Source organism: Pipistrellus hanaki (genome assembly GCF_964339955.1).
Source record: "Pipistrellus hanaki genome assembly, chromosome: 9".
NCBI classification, from domain to species: Eukaryota; Metazoa; Chordata; class Mammalia; order Chiroptera; family Vespertilionidae; genus Pipistrellus; species Pipistrellus hanaki.
The window spans coordinates 80,739,777-80,751,679 of record NC_140511.1 but is presented as its reverse complement, the minus strand read 5'-3'; the positions used below and the strand labels follow the sequence as shown (position 1 = coordinate 80,751,679).

The following is an 11,903-nucleotide window of genomic DNA, read 5'->3' as shown; positions in this document are numbered from 1 at the left end:
TAGCCCCCGCCCAAGCTGGGACAGGAAACTCAAACCCGGGCCCAGGGCAGGGCCGGCCCAGGACTGAGCAGCCGGCCCAGGACGGAGGCCGCCAGCCGGGGCCTCAGGGTCCCCGAGAGTGTGGAGCTGGGGCGCAGCTCCTGCCCATCCAGGCACTGACGTCCCCGCAAAGGCCAGGAGGGGGCGCCGCCGCCCAGCACGGCCCGGCGGGCGCCCGGGACACCGTGACCCCAGCCCCGGGCAGGGGTCCAGGAAGGGCCGGGCCGGTGAGAACCAGGGCTGCGGAGGGGTGAAGGCCAGGCCTGGCGCCTCCCCTGCTCCGAGGACCTGATACGGGGTCAAGGCCAGAGCCCAGGGCTGCGCACGGGAGCGGCTGCTCAGTGGCACCCCTGGAAAGTTCTGGAAAGTTCCCAGGGCTTGGAGGCTCCACAGGAAAACCGCGCAGGACCCGGCGCCCGCTGGCCTGGCCGCCCGCACCGTCACTGCGGCCCCGCGGCGATGAGCACAGGCCGGTCCATCCCCCGCCCGGCCCGGCGCCCTCAGACCAGCCGGGGTCACGGCCTGGCTCACGCAGCCGCTTCTCTTCCCCAAATAACCCAGCCCCTGCACCCCCAGAGCGCGCGGGAGACCCCGTGCAGCAGGCCCGTCCTCCCGCGGAGCTGCCCCCGGGGAGCGGGGAGCGGGGGAGGAGAGGAAGCGTGGGGCGGGTCTGCCCTCCACCCGGGCGAGGCGGCCCCCCCACACTCTGCCCTCCACCCGGGCGAGGCGGCCCTCCCGGGGAGCCGGCGTGCGGGCGCCTGGTAATCACAGGCCAGCGCCTGGCACCGCCCCAGGCACCTAATTACAGCCGGGAGCCGCTGGCGGGCTCCACAGGCTCAGCAGCCGGTGCCCTGGGCCGGGACAGGAGGGCCCGTGGCACACACAGTGCCTTCCGTCCGCGTCAGGTTCCCACCCCGCCCGGCTCCGGGGTGAGGGCCCGGCTCTGGGGGTGAGGGCCTGGCTCCCGGGAGTAAGGGCCCGGCTGGGGGGTGAGGGCCCGGCTCCGGGGGGTGAGGGCCCGGCTCCGGGGTGAGGGCCCGGCTCCGGGGTGAGGGCCTGGCTCGGGGGGTGAGGCCGCGGCTCCGGGGGGTGAGGGCCCGGCTCGGGGGTGAGGGCCCGGCTCCGGGGGTGAGGGCCCGGCTCCGGGGGTGAGGGCCCGGCTCGGGGGGTGAGGGCCCGGCTCGGGGGTGAGGGCCCGGCTCCGGGGGTGAGGGCCCGGCTCCGGGGGTGAGGGCCTGGCTCCCGGGGGTGAGGGCCCGGCTTCGGGGTGAGGGCCCGGCTGGGGGGTGAGGGCCCGGCTGGGGGGTGAGGGCCCGGCTCCCGGGGGTGAGGGACCGGCTCCCGGGGGTGAGGGCCCGGCTCCCGGGGGTGAGGGCCCCGGCTCCCGGGGGTGAGGGCCCCGGCTCCCGGGGGTGAGGGCCCGGCTCCCGGGGGTGAGGGCCCGGCTCCGGGGTGAGGGCCTGGCTCGGGGGGTGAGGCCGCGGCTCCGGGGGGTGAGGGCCCGGCTCCGGGGGTGAGGACCCGGCTCCGGGGTGAGGGCCCGGCTCTGGGGGTGAGGGCCCGGCTCCGGGGTGAGGGCCCGGCTCTGGGGGTGAGGGCCTGGCTCCCGGGAGTAAGGGCCCGGCTGGGGGGTGAGGGCCCGGCTCCGGGGTGAGGGCCCGGCTCTGGGGGTGAGGGCCCGGCTCCGGGGGGTGAGGCCGCGGCTCCGGGGGGTGAGGGCCCGGCTCCCGGGGGTGAGGGCCCGGCTCCGGGGTGAGGGCCTGGCTCGGGGGGTGAGGCCGCGGCTCCGGGGGGTGAGGGCCCGGCTCGGGGGTGAGGGCCCGGCTCCGGGGTGAGGGCCTGGCTCGGGGGGTGAGGCCGCGGCTCCGGGGGGTGAGGGCCCGGCTCTGGGGTGAGGGCCTGGCTCGGGGGGTGAGGGCGCGGCTCCAGGGGGTGAGGGCCCGGCTCCCGGGGCGGGCGCGCAGGCAGGGCCTCGGAGCTTTGGAACCACACCCGCACGGGGCCCAGGGGGTATCCGGGCCCCGTGTCCATGTGGTCGCTGAGCTCCGGGCCACGGTGATGACAGTCACAGCGCCAGGTGCCCCCGAGCCACGTCTGCAGCTGTAACTTTAAACACTCGCAGCTCAGAGACACAGAGGTGCCCCAGCCTTCCCTGGGGCGGGGTCATGACCTGGGGTAAAGGTCACGTCCAGGGGGTCAGGGTCATGACTGGAGGCGAGGGTCGTGACCTGAGGGTGAGGGGCCCTGTCGGGCACCCTGGACGGCGGGAGAGGTGCAGCGTCGGCAGGTCAGGGGGACCACCCAGCAGACACCAGTGCTGGGTCCTGTGGCTCCGGCCCCCCCTCCGCGCCTGCGACCCCAGCGGGCGCCCAGAGACAGCGGAGGGGGCGCGAGGACCGAGGGCCACGCTAACGAGGGGCCCGGCCGGCGGCCGATGGAAACCCCGAGGCACCCCACCTGCCGCCTGGCCAGCGTGCCCTCCCCCAGGGGCATGGCCCCAGAAAGCCCTTGGGCTTGGGGGCAGCACCGCCTCAGTGTCAGCATCTGGAAAATGGGCACATGCAGAGCACAGCCCGGAGCAGACCCACACACGGAGTCCACGGAGCCCACAGAACGGGGAGGTGTGGCCGGCCGGGGGCTGAGGCCAAAGGGGCGGGACTCCCTGACCTTAGGGCGCCGGGAGGCCACGCACCACGTCTCCGCTGTGGCCGGGTCTGCGCAGGAGGTGGTACGGCCCAGCGGGTTTCTAGAAAACCAGGGGGCGGGCTCAGGGGGTTTCAGCTAAAATCAAACTCAACCCCAAACCCAAACAACAGCCCAGGGCAGCCCCCCCGCCCCCCACAGCTGGCCCGGGACTGCACCGCCCGCGCCCTTGCCCTCGCCCTCGCCCTCGCCCTTGCCCTCGCCGTGGCTGGTGGCGGGCACACAGGCCCATCGGCTGCCGGAGCTCAGAGGCAGGGCCTGCGGGCGCCAGGCCGCAGGAGGCAGAGAGGCGGCCATCCCCGTCCCGGTTCATTCCAGACCCGCCCGGAGCCCGGGGCCGAGCCTGCGGGGTCCTGACCTTCCGTGGGCCGGCCACCTGGGCGGGAGGCCCTGGGAAGGCAAACACGGACGGTTACTGATTAACGCCGGGCCTGAGCGCCGGGCGGTCCGCCCGCTCCGACACGGCTGCTCCGTTTCACCGAGCGCCTCAGCCGGCGTGAGGCAGGCCGTGCAAAGACCCACCTGGATTCCCCGGAACCGGGGCCCGGTCTCAGCAGCGCCCCCGTGGGGGCGAGGGGCCCTTTGCTCTCTCACCTGCGCCCCCTGGTGGTGGGGCTGCACAGAGCAGAGGGAGGAGCCGCACGGCCTGGGGGCCGCTCCCGGGAAAGAGTCCTGTCAGCCAGGCAGGGCCGCTGGGGCCAGCTACGTCTGGGGGAGGGGGGACCTCAAGCCAGAACAACAGGTCGATAAAGTCCAGTGACGCTCGGAACGTGTTGGGTCTCACTGACCCTGCCAAGGTCCCAGGTGACGCGGAGAAGGAGAACAGTGGCAGGAAGCCCTGGCCGGTGTGCCCAGTGGTCAGAGCGCCACCCTGGGACCAAAAGGTCTCACGTTCACTTCCGGGTCCAGGGCTGGGACCTCGGTGGCAGGTTCGACCCCCAGTCCCAGTGGGGGCATGTGCAGGAGGCAACCCATTGATGTGTCTCTCTCATATCAATGCATCTCTCTCTCCCCCCCCCCCCACTCCTTCCCACTCTCTCTAAAGATCAATGGGAAAAATAACCTCGGGGGGATTAGAAAAATAATCAGTACATAACGTGAGGGCGGGGAAAGGGGGTCTAACAAAGATCCTGTGTGTGGCTGCGAAGGTGCCTGAGGAAACCCAAGTCTTTTATATATATTATTGATTTTTTTACAGAGAGGAAGAGAGAGGAATAGAGAGTTAGAAACATTGATCAGCTGCCTCCTGCCCACCCCCCACCGGGGATGTGCCCACAACCAAGGCACATGCCCTTGACCGGAATCGAACCTGGGACCTTTCAGTCTGCAGGCTGACGCTCTATCCACTGAGCCACACCGGTTTCGGCGAAACCCAAGTCTGAATGCGGCCCTCGCGGCCCCGACGTCTGATGGACAGACAGCCGGGTGGACGCTCCTGCTCGGGGCCGTCCAGCCACAGCGCCAAGAGGACACGGCCCTGAGACGGACACAGAAAAGCCACGTCCCGCGGGCGTGGCTCAGGGGCGGAGCCTCACCTATGACCTGGCAGGTCAGGGGTCAGGGCACGTGCCCTCTCGCCGCCAATCGAAGAGTCTCTCCTCACTGATGTTTCTCTCTCCATCCCTCTCCCTTCCTCTCTGAAATCAATTTAAACAAAGACAGCCCAATACCTCGCGGCGGGAGCCAGCTTCATCAGGTTCGCTTCTAAGACTGAGAAGGCCCCAGGCTCCGGTGTATAATGTTTTAAAAACCGCAGGCACCCTCTGTGCTGGGGAGCGAGACGCGGTGACTGCCCCTCTGCCCTGTGCGCCCAAAGGCACACCACTCACTCTCCCGGAGCGGCATGGCCACCGCCACTCAGGGTCAGGGTCAAGGTCAAGATCTGGGTCCAGGCCGGAGCCTGAGCGCAGCCCTCGGGAACCTGGGAACCGGAAGTGAGGAAGCGGTTCTGTCCGCTGTTGGAAATGGCCGAGAGGAGCGGATGAGAACGCAGGGCTGGCGGCCGGTTTGCGGGTGTGGAGGGGGCGGGTCCGGGGACGAGTGGCGGGTGGCAAGGTCACGGGAAAGCCCCCTGGTCTCCCGTGTTTGCTTAATCCCGGCTCCAGCGCAGCCTCACAGCGGCCACCGCGAGGGCCTGCTGCCCGCGGCGGGGGCGGGCCGGGGGTCCTCTCCGGTAACAGCGCCCTCCCCACGGCGGAACCGGGGAGAGAGGCTGCGAGCCGGTGGCTGCCGGCCCCCGCTCCCTCTTCAATAAAAGATGGCAGGGTCGCATTTCAAATCGACAAGCGCACGCCGTGCCAGCAGCACCCGACGGGCCTCGCACCCCTGGGCCCCCGGCCGCCATCTGGAGCCGGGGAGGGGGTGGGGGGGTCCCCCGCTGGGGCGCCCACAGGACCCGCTCCCTGTGTCCGGGGGGTGCCGGAGCATGGCGGCCCCACGGCTGCCCATTCCCCAGGAGAACAGCAGTGACAGGAGGGGCTGCCCGGTCCCAGCACCGGAGCCCCCACAAGAGTCAGCGCGCCCCCCAGAGCGGCCAGAGGCTGTGTGGGGAACGGGGTGGAGGGAAAGTCACCGGGGCTGTGCCTGAGCCCCGGGCCCACAGACCCCGCTCACGGGGGCGGGGGGGGGGGGCGACCAGCGGTCAGAAAGCAGGTCCAGCCCCCCCTCACAAGGCCACAAACCCCGTCTGACAGCCACGGGCTCCAGCACAAAGGCCGTTCCCTGGTGGCCACGGTTTTACAGAGAAAACGGAGCCATGGAAACGAATACTCAGAAATATTGGGTCGGCAGCTAAGTAATTGCGGGTTTCACACATATATGGCTTCAGTTGAATTTTTAGGTTTGCAGACGTAGTACAAATGTAAAACACATTTTGTTATTTGATAGTTGGCTATTCAGCTGTTAATCAGTAAAAAAAGTTTTTTGATCTGTTTTGTAGTTTTCGTTTGGCGTTCATTGAAAAATGGAAAATCAAAAGGAACATTTTCGTCATATTTTGCTTTTTTATTTCCTCAAAGGGAAAAACGCATCGCAAGCTCATAAAAAGTTATGTGCTGTTTATGGTGACGAAGCCTTAAAAGAACGGCAGTGTCAAAATTGGTTTGCCAAATTTCGTTCTGGTGATTTTTCACTCAAAGATGAAAAACGCTCTGGTCGTCCAGTTGAAGTTGATGACGCCCTAATCAAAGCAATAATCAATTCGGACTGTCACAGTACAACATGTGAGATTGCAGAGAAGCTTCATGTATCACATACATGCATTGAAAATCACTTAAAACAACTTGGCTATGTTCAAAAACTCGATACATGGGTTCCTCACGAACTGAAAGAATCACAGTTAACGCAACGCATTAGCAGCTGCGATTTGCTAAAGAAACGTAATGAAAATGATCCATTTTTAAAATGACTGATAACTGGCAATGAAAAATGGGTTGTTTACAACAATATCAAGCGGAAAAGATCGTGGAGCAGGCCAGGTGAACCAACTCAAACAACATCAAAAGCTGATATTCATCAAAAGAAGGTTTTGTTATCAGTTTGGTGGGATTACAAAGGAATTGTCTACTTTGAACTCTTACCACCCAACCGAACGATCAATTCTGATGTCTACATTGAACAATTAATGAAATTAAACAATGCAGTTGAAGAAAAGCGGCCCGAATTGACAAATCGAAAAGGTGTTGTATTCCATCATGACAATGCAAGGCCACACACATCTTTGGTCACTCGGCAAAAATTAATGGAGCTTGGTTGGGATGTTTTGCCACATCCACCATATAGTCCTGACCTTGCACCATCTGATTACTTTTTGTTTCGATCTTTACAAAACTCCTTGAATGGTAAAAATTTCAATAATGATGATGATGTCAAATCGTACCTGATTCAGTTTTTTGCTAATAAAAACCAGAAGTTTTTTGAACGTGGGATTATGATGCTGCCTGAAAGATGGCAAAAGGTCATTGATAAAAATGGGCAATACATTACAGAATAAAGTTATTTAGTTCTATGAAAAAATTGTCTTTGATTTTTTTAAAATCCGCAATTACTTAGTTGCCGACCCAATATTTCCTTCAACCCAATGCCTGCCAAAGGCCACCGTTCACCACGTGGCAGCAGCCACGTGGCCAGGGCTCACAGCCACAATCACAGGCACAATCACAGACGGGGGGCTGGCGCCGGCCTGGGGTCCCCCGTCAGGAAGCTCTGCCTGATGTGAACGTGCTGCCCCCTCAGCACCCGTGGCCCTGGGCCTGGGCAGCAGGGTCCCCGCATCTGTACAGTCCACCCTGCGGGGCTCGGGCGCCCTGGGCCGCCCACCCCTGAGCTGGGTGCCTCCCCCCAGGACACACGATGTGCAGCGTTGTTGCTCAGTCTCCCCGGGACCAGAGCTTGTTTCTAAGGACAGAAACGCTGTGGACTTAGAGCGCGACACACCCAGCCAGAACCAGCCCCGGTGAACCGGGGCTGGGAGTGGGCTGCGGGGGGGCAGTGGGGGGGGTGCGGTGGGGGGTGCTGACCAAAATCAGGGCCCGGCCAGAGTCTCGGCAGAAAGAGGCCTCAGGACCTACCTCGCACCAGGCCCTGCGCTGACTGCTGATGGGTTTTTAAAAAGCAAATGAGAAGCAAGATATTAAAATGGTTAGTGAGCCAAAACCGGTGTGGCTCAGCGGATAGTGTCTGCCTGTGGACTGAAGGGTCCCGGGTTCGATTCAGGTCAAGGGCATGTACCTTGGTTGCGGGACCATCCCCAGTGGGGGGCGTGCAGGAGGCAGCTGATCGATGTTTCTCTCTCATCGATGTTTCTAACTCTCTATCCCTCTCCCTTCCTCTCTGTGAAAAATCAATAAAATATATTTTTAAAAATAAAATCAGTGAGAGGGCGCAGGAATGTCCGGTGGTGGCGGGGAGGGGTGCCTGGAAGACAAACATCACCCAGGGAAAGGGCGGGACTGGGACCACCTCCCAGTGTGCACTCCCCTTTCCTCCTGCTGGTCCTCACCTGAGGACGGGTTTTTCCACTGATTTGTTTAGAGAGAGTGGGAGGGGAGGAGAGAGAGAGGGAGAGAGGGAGAGAGGGAGAGAGAGAGAGAGGGAGAGAGAGAGAGAGAGAGAGAGAGAGATGGATGTGAGAGACACATGGACAGTTGCCGCCCGCACATGCCCCAACCGAGCCCGGCGGTCAACCCGGCAATCCAGGCACGTGCCCTTCACTGGGAATCGAACCAGAGACCCTTCCGTGCGAGGACCCATGCTCTAACCACTGAGCACACCAGCCAGGGCCCCGGGTAAACCTCTTCAGGACAGAAAGCTACGCTCTCAGCCAAGGCGCAAAGGCAAGGCGGCCAGGCCGAGGCGGATCCAAGGCGAACGCAGAGCCTGCGAATCGGCGAGAAGCCAATGAGCCACCGGCCCGTGGTCAGGAGGGGGAGACGGGGAGGCTCAGGAGTGGGGGCCGGAGCAGAGGACGCTCTGTCAGAGCAGAGAACACCCGGGTCCAAACGAGAGGGCCTTGGCCGCCGCGGGCCTGCCTGGCGTAACCGGTCAGCGCCGCCGGGCCCAGGGAGCCCCAGCCCCGGGCGGCAGCATGGCCGCCTCGGGGGACAATCGGGGAGAGGCAGGAGGGGTGACCCGGGGGCCAGGTGGCAGCAGGGGCCCATCTGCAAAGCGGTCAGTCTCTGAAATCGTCACCTGGCCCGCCGGGCGTGGCTCAGGGGCTGAGCGTCGACCCCTATAGGACCCAGGAGGCCGCTGTGTGGTCCCCGTCAGGGCACAGGCCGGGCGGCGGGCTCCGTCCCCGGTGCGGGGCGTGCAGGAGGCAGCGGATTGCTGATTCTCTCCTCGGACCAGGCAAGTTGCCTTCCCAGGCTTTTCTGCGGGGGCTGCCGGCCCTCAGGGGACGCGGGGCCTCCCGGCTGCGGAGCAGGAGCTGGGGTTCATGGGAGAGGGTTCAGGGTCCAGAGCCAGGGACCCGGCCAGATCCTCACCCAGATCCTGGGAGCAGGAGGCACAGGGCCCCCAGCAGCTCCCACCGGAGCCCCACTTTGGGAAACAGGCAGTGAGTGACAGTGCTTCCTCTGGAGCCCGGTTCGGGGAGCTTTCCTCCGGGGCCAGCTCCGCCCCGTTTTCTGTGCCTCAGGCATGGTGTCCACGTGCTCCCGTCCCCATAAAATGCAGAGCCAGGCTCCGGAACTCCCCATCAGCCTCCCAGGGGCACTCCTCAGCCCCAACCCCGCCTGCCAGGGTCCAGCTCCTCCCAGGGGCCACCGGGCCTCAGCACGTGGCCTCCCCGGGTGCCCTGCAGGCGGGAGGCAGGAGGCAGGAGGCGGGAGGCGGGCCGTGCACAAAACCCCAGCGCTGGCCGAGCCCACGGGTGGACAGAGGGAGAGTGAGGGAGCACCTATCGAAGCCTGGGTGTGCACGGGCTTCCTCTTTATTTTATTCTTCGATGTATGTTTATTGATGTCAGAGAGGAAGGGAGAGGGAGAGGAGAGAAACATCACTGATGAGAGAGGATCACTGATCAGCTGCCTCTGCACGCCCCACGCTGGGGATCCAGCCTGCAGCCCGGGCCTGTGCCCTGACCGGGAACTGAACCCTGGCCTCCTGGTTCATAGGTCCATGCTCAACCACGGAGCCACGTCGGCCGGGCTGAAGTGGCCTTTGGAAAGTAAACAAGACCCCGACCCCACCACCACCACCACCAAAACGGGGTCTAAATTTGTCCCAAGCGGCCAGGTGCCCACCAGGGCTGTCTTGGGGGTAAAACCGCCAAATCCATAAAGAGCACCACCTGTCACCGTCCGTCCCCCAGAACCGGGGGTCCCTCGGCTCCCCATCCGGCCCTAGAAGACAGGGTCCCCCGGGCCAGCGCTCACCTCCTGTCCATAGGAGCCCCCCCATCACCACGGAGCGCCCGCAGGCATAGAGGTCCCGGCGGCAGAGGGCGGGTGATGCCCACAGGGCGTGAAACGGGGTCTCCAAGGACAGCTGCCCCCGGGCGTGTGGGTCACCCTCCAGCCCCCAGGGCACCCGCTGGGCCTGGGTAGGGGCCTCACTGACCACTCTTCCCTGTGGGCCCCACACCGAGGCCAGGCTCTCCCTGCCCCGCCAGCAAAGTCCGGTCCCGGGACAAGGCCCAGGTACAGCTCAAACCCCCCCCAACCCCCAACACACCCCATTGACAGCTTCCACCCCCCACCCCCCCCCCACCCCCCCCGCGCGGGGCTCCTCTAATTAGCAGTGGCCTCGTTAACTCCAAAGGGAGCTCCAGACAAAAGGAGGCCACGGGACTATCCAATTTACTCCCTCCACTTCCCGGGAGCCAGCTATTTCCAGACGGTCTCTGGGGACCCCGCCCCGGCCTCCTGTCCTGCGGCCGGAGCTCCCAGCAGCCCCCTGAGCGCAGTCCGGGTCCCGCCCCCCAGGGGGGCCTTCCAGGCTCGCCCTCCAGAGCCCATGGTCACGGTCACGAGCCTGGCCTCCGCCCCTTGGACGCTCCCAGCCCCACGGAGACAGGAACCATCGGTGCGATGGGGCAGCCCGCAGCCGGCCGCACCCTCCGACCCGGGCGGGGAGACCCTCGCGGGGCTCACACCTGCTCCGCGATCCAGCGGCCCCAGCAGGGCGTGGTGGGTCCCCGGTGCGCCGCCCGGAGGAGGGGCGCCCGGAGGAGGGGCGCCCGGAGGAGGGGCGCCGGGAGGAGGGGCGCCCGGAGGAGGGGCGCCCGGAGGAGGGGCGCCGGGAGGAGGGGCGCCCGGAGGAGGGGCGCCCGGAGGAGGGGCGCCCGGAGGATCTGCGCCCGGAGGATCTGCGCCCGGAGGAGGGGCGCCCGGAGGAGGGGCGCCCGGAGGAGGGGCGCCCGGAGGAGGGGCGCCGGGAGGAGGGGTGCGGGACAAAGTTGCCCGGAAACTTGAGAAGCGCGCGGGGCCGCCTCCTGCATAATTCACCGGCGGCGGCGGGGCCGGGACGGCTCGGCTGCTCCGACCGGCACCCCCACCCCGGCTGGGGCGCTTGGCCGGCCAAGCGGAGCGCGTTGCGGGGATTCTGTGTGACCCCGCGGACTTGGGGGCCCATCCTGTGGCCCCAGAACCTACACCGGGGACGCCGGGCCGGGCCCTCCAGGATCCGCTGCACCCACCGCGGCGCCGGGGCGGGGCACGGGCGCCAGTGCGGGGCCGGGGGCGGGGGGCGCCAGTGCGGGGCCGGGAAGGGGGGGGCGCGAGGGCGCAGCTGGTCTCCGGTCCCGGCGGCCGCGGCCAGGTCCCCGCTCCCCGCGCCCCGCGCGCCCCCTGGCGGCCCGCGCCGGCTCCGCGGCCGCAGCCTGACCCAGGTCACCCGGCGGCGGGCGCGCTGGGGCGGGAGGGGCAGGGGGCGGGAGGGGGATGGAGGGGGAAAGGAGGGGGAGGGGGTGGGGGGGCTGTAGGTGGATCCTCCGCTGGGCCCAGGGGAGGCGCCGGGCGAGTCAGGGGCGCGGGGTTCGCGCGCGAGGGAGACAAAGGGGCGTCCCGCGCCCGGCGTCCGCGCCACCGTCACTTGTGAAGCGTCCGACCCAGCGGAAGCCGCAGGAGGAGCGCCCGCCACCGGCGCGCACTCCCCGCCCCCCGCCCGCACGCGGCGGGTCCGGGACGCCGCCCCCCGGCAGTTGGGGCTCCGCAGTCCGAACGCCCCGGTGCGGCCGGCGGCGGCCCGGGGGGGTGGGGGTTGCCCAGGGCACGTCCTGTCCCTCCCGCCCGCGCCGGCGCCCGGCCGCCCTCCCCGCGCCCGGCCCCCTCCCCGCGCCCGGCCCCCTCCCCGCCCGCCGCCTTACCTGGGCCCGGCCTGTGGCTCCGGCGCGGCGGGCGGATCGAGCCCCGGGGCGGGGACGGCGGCACCTGCAGGGCCGCGGGGACAGAGCCGCCGCCCAGCCGGCCGAGCGCGAGCCGCCGCCGCGCAGGTGTCCGGGGGAGGGGCGCTGCGCCCCGCCCCTCGCGGAGCGGGCAGTGCGGGCGGCGGGGGCCGCTCTCCGGGCGGCGGGGGGCGCTCTCCGGGCGGCGGGGCCGCTCTCCGGGCGGCGGGGGGCGCTCTCCGGGCGGCGGGGCCGCTCTCCGGGCGGTGCGGGGCGCTCTCCGGGCGGCGGGGGGCGCTCTCCGGGCGGCGGGGCCGGCGAGGGCGGGGAGGGTCCG

At 67.3% G+C, this 11,903-nt stretch overlaps 1 protein-coding gene across 1 annotated transcript in view; it reads right to left on the bottom strand.

Annotated features, from left to right (window-relative positions):
- Positions 1-11,669, bottom strand: part of LOC311628501 (SH3 and multiple ankyrin repeat domains protein 2-like) — a gene marked incomplete at its 3' end in the record, with an annotated part of 63,148 nt that extends 51,479 nt beyond the window's left edge. The window contains exon 1 of the mRNA XM_084895717.1: positions 11,549-11,669. The remainder of the gene's footprint in view (positions 1-11,548) is intronic.
- Positions 11,670-11,903: the final 234 nt, after the last annotated feature.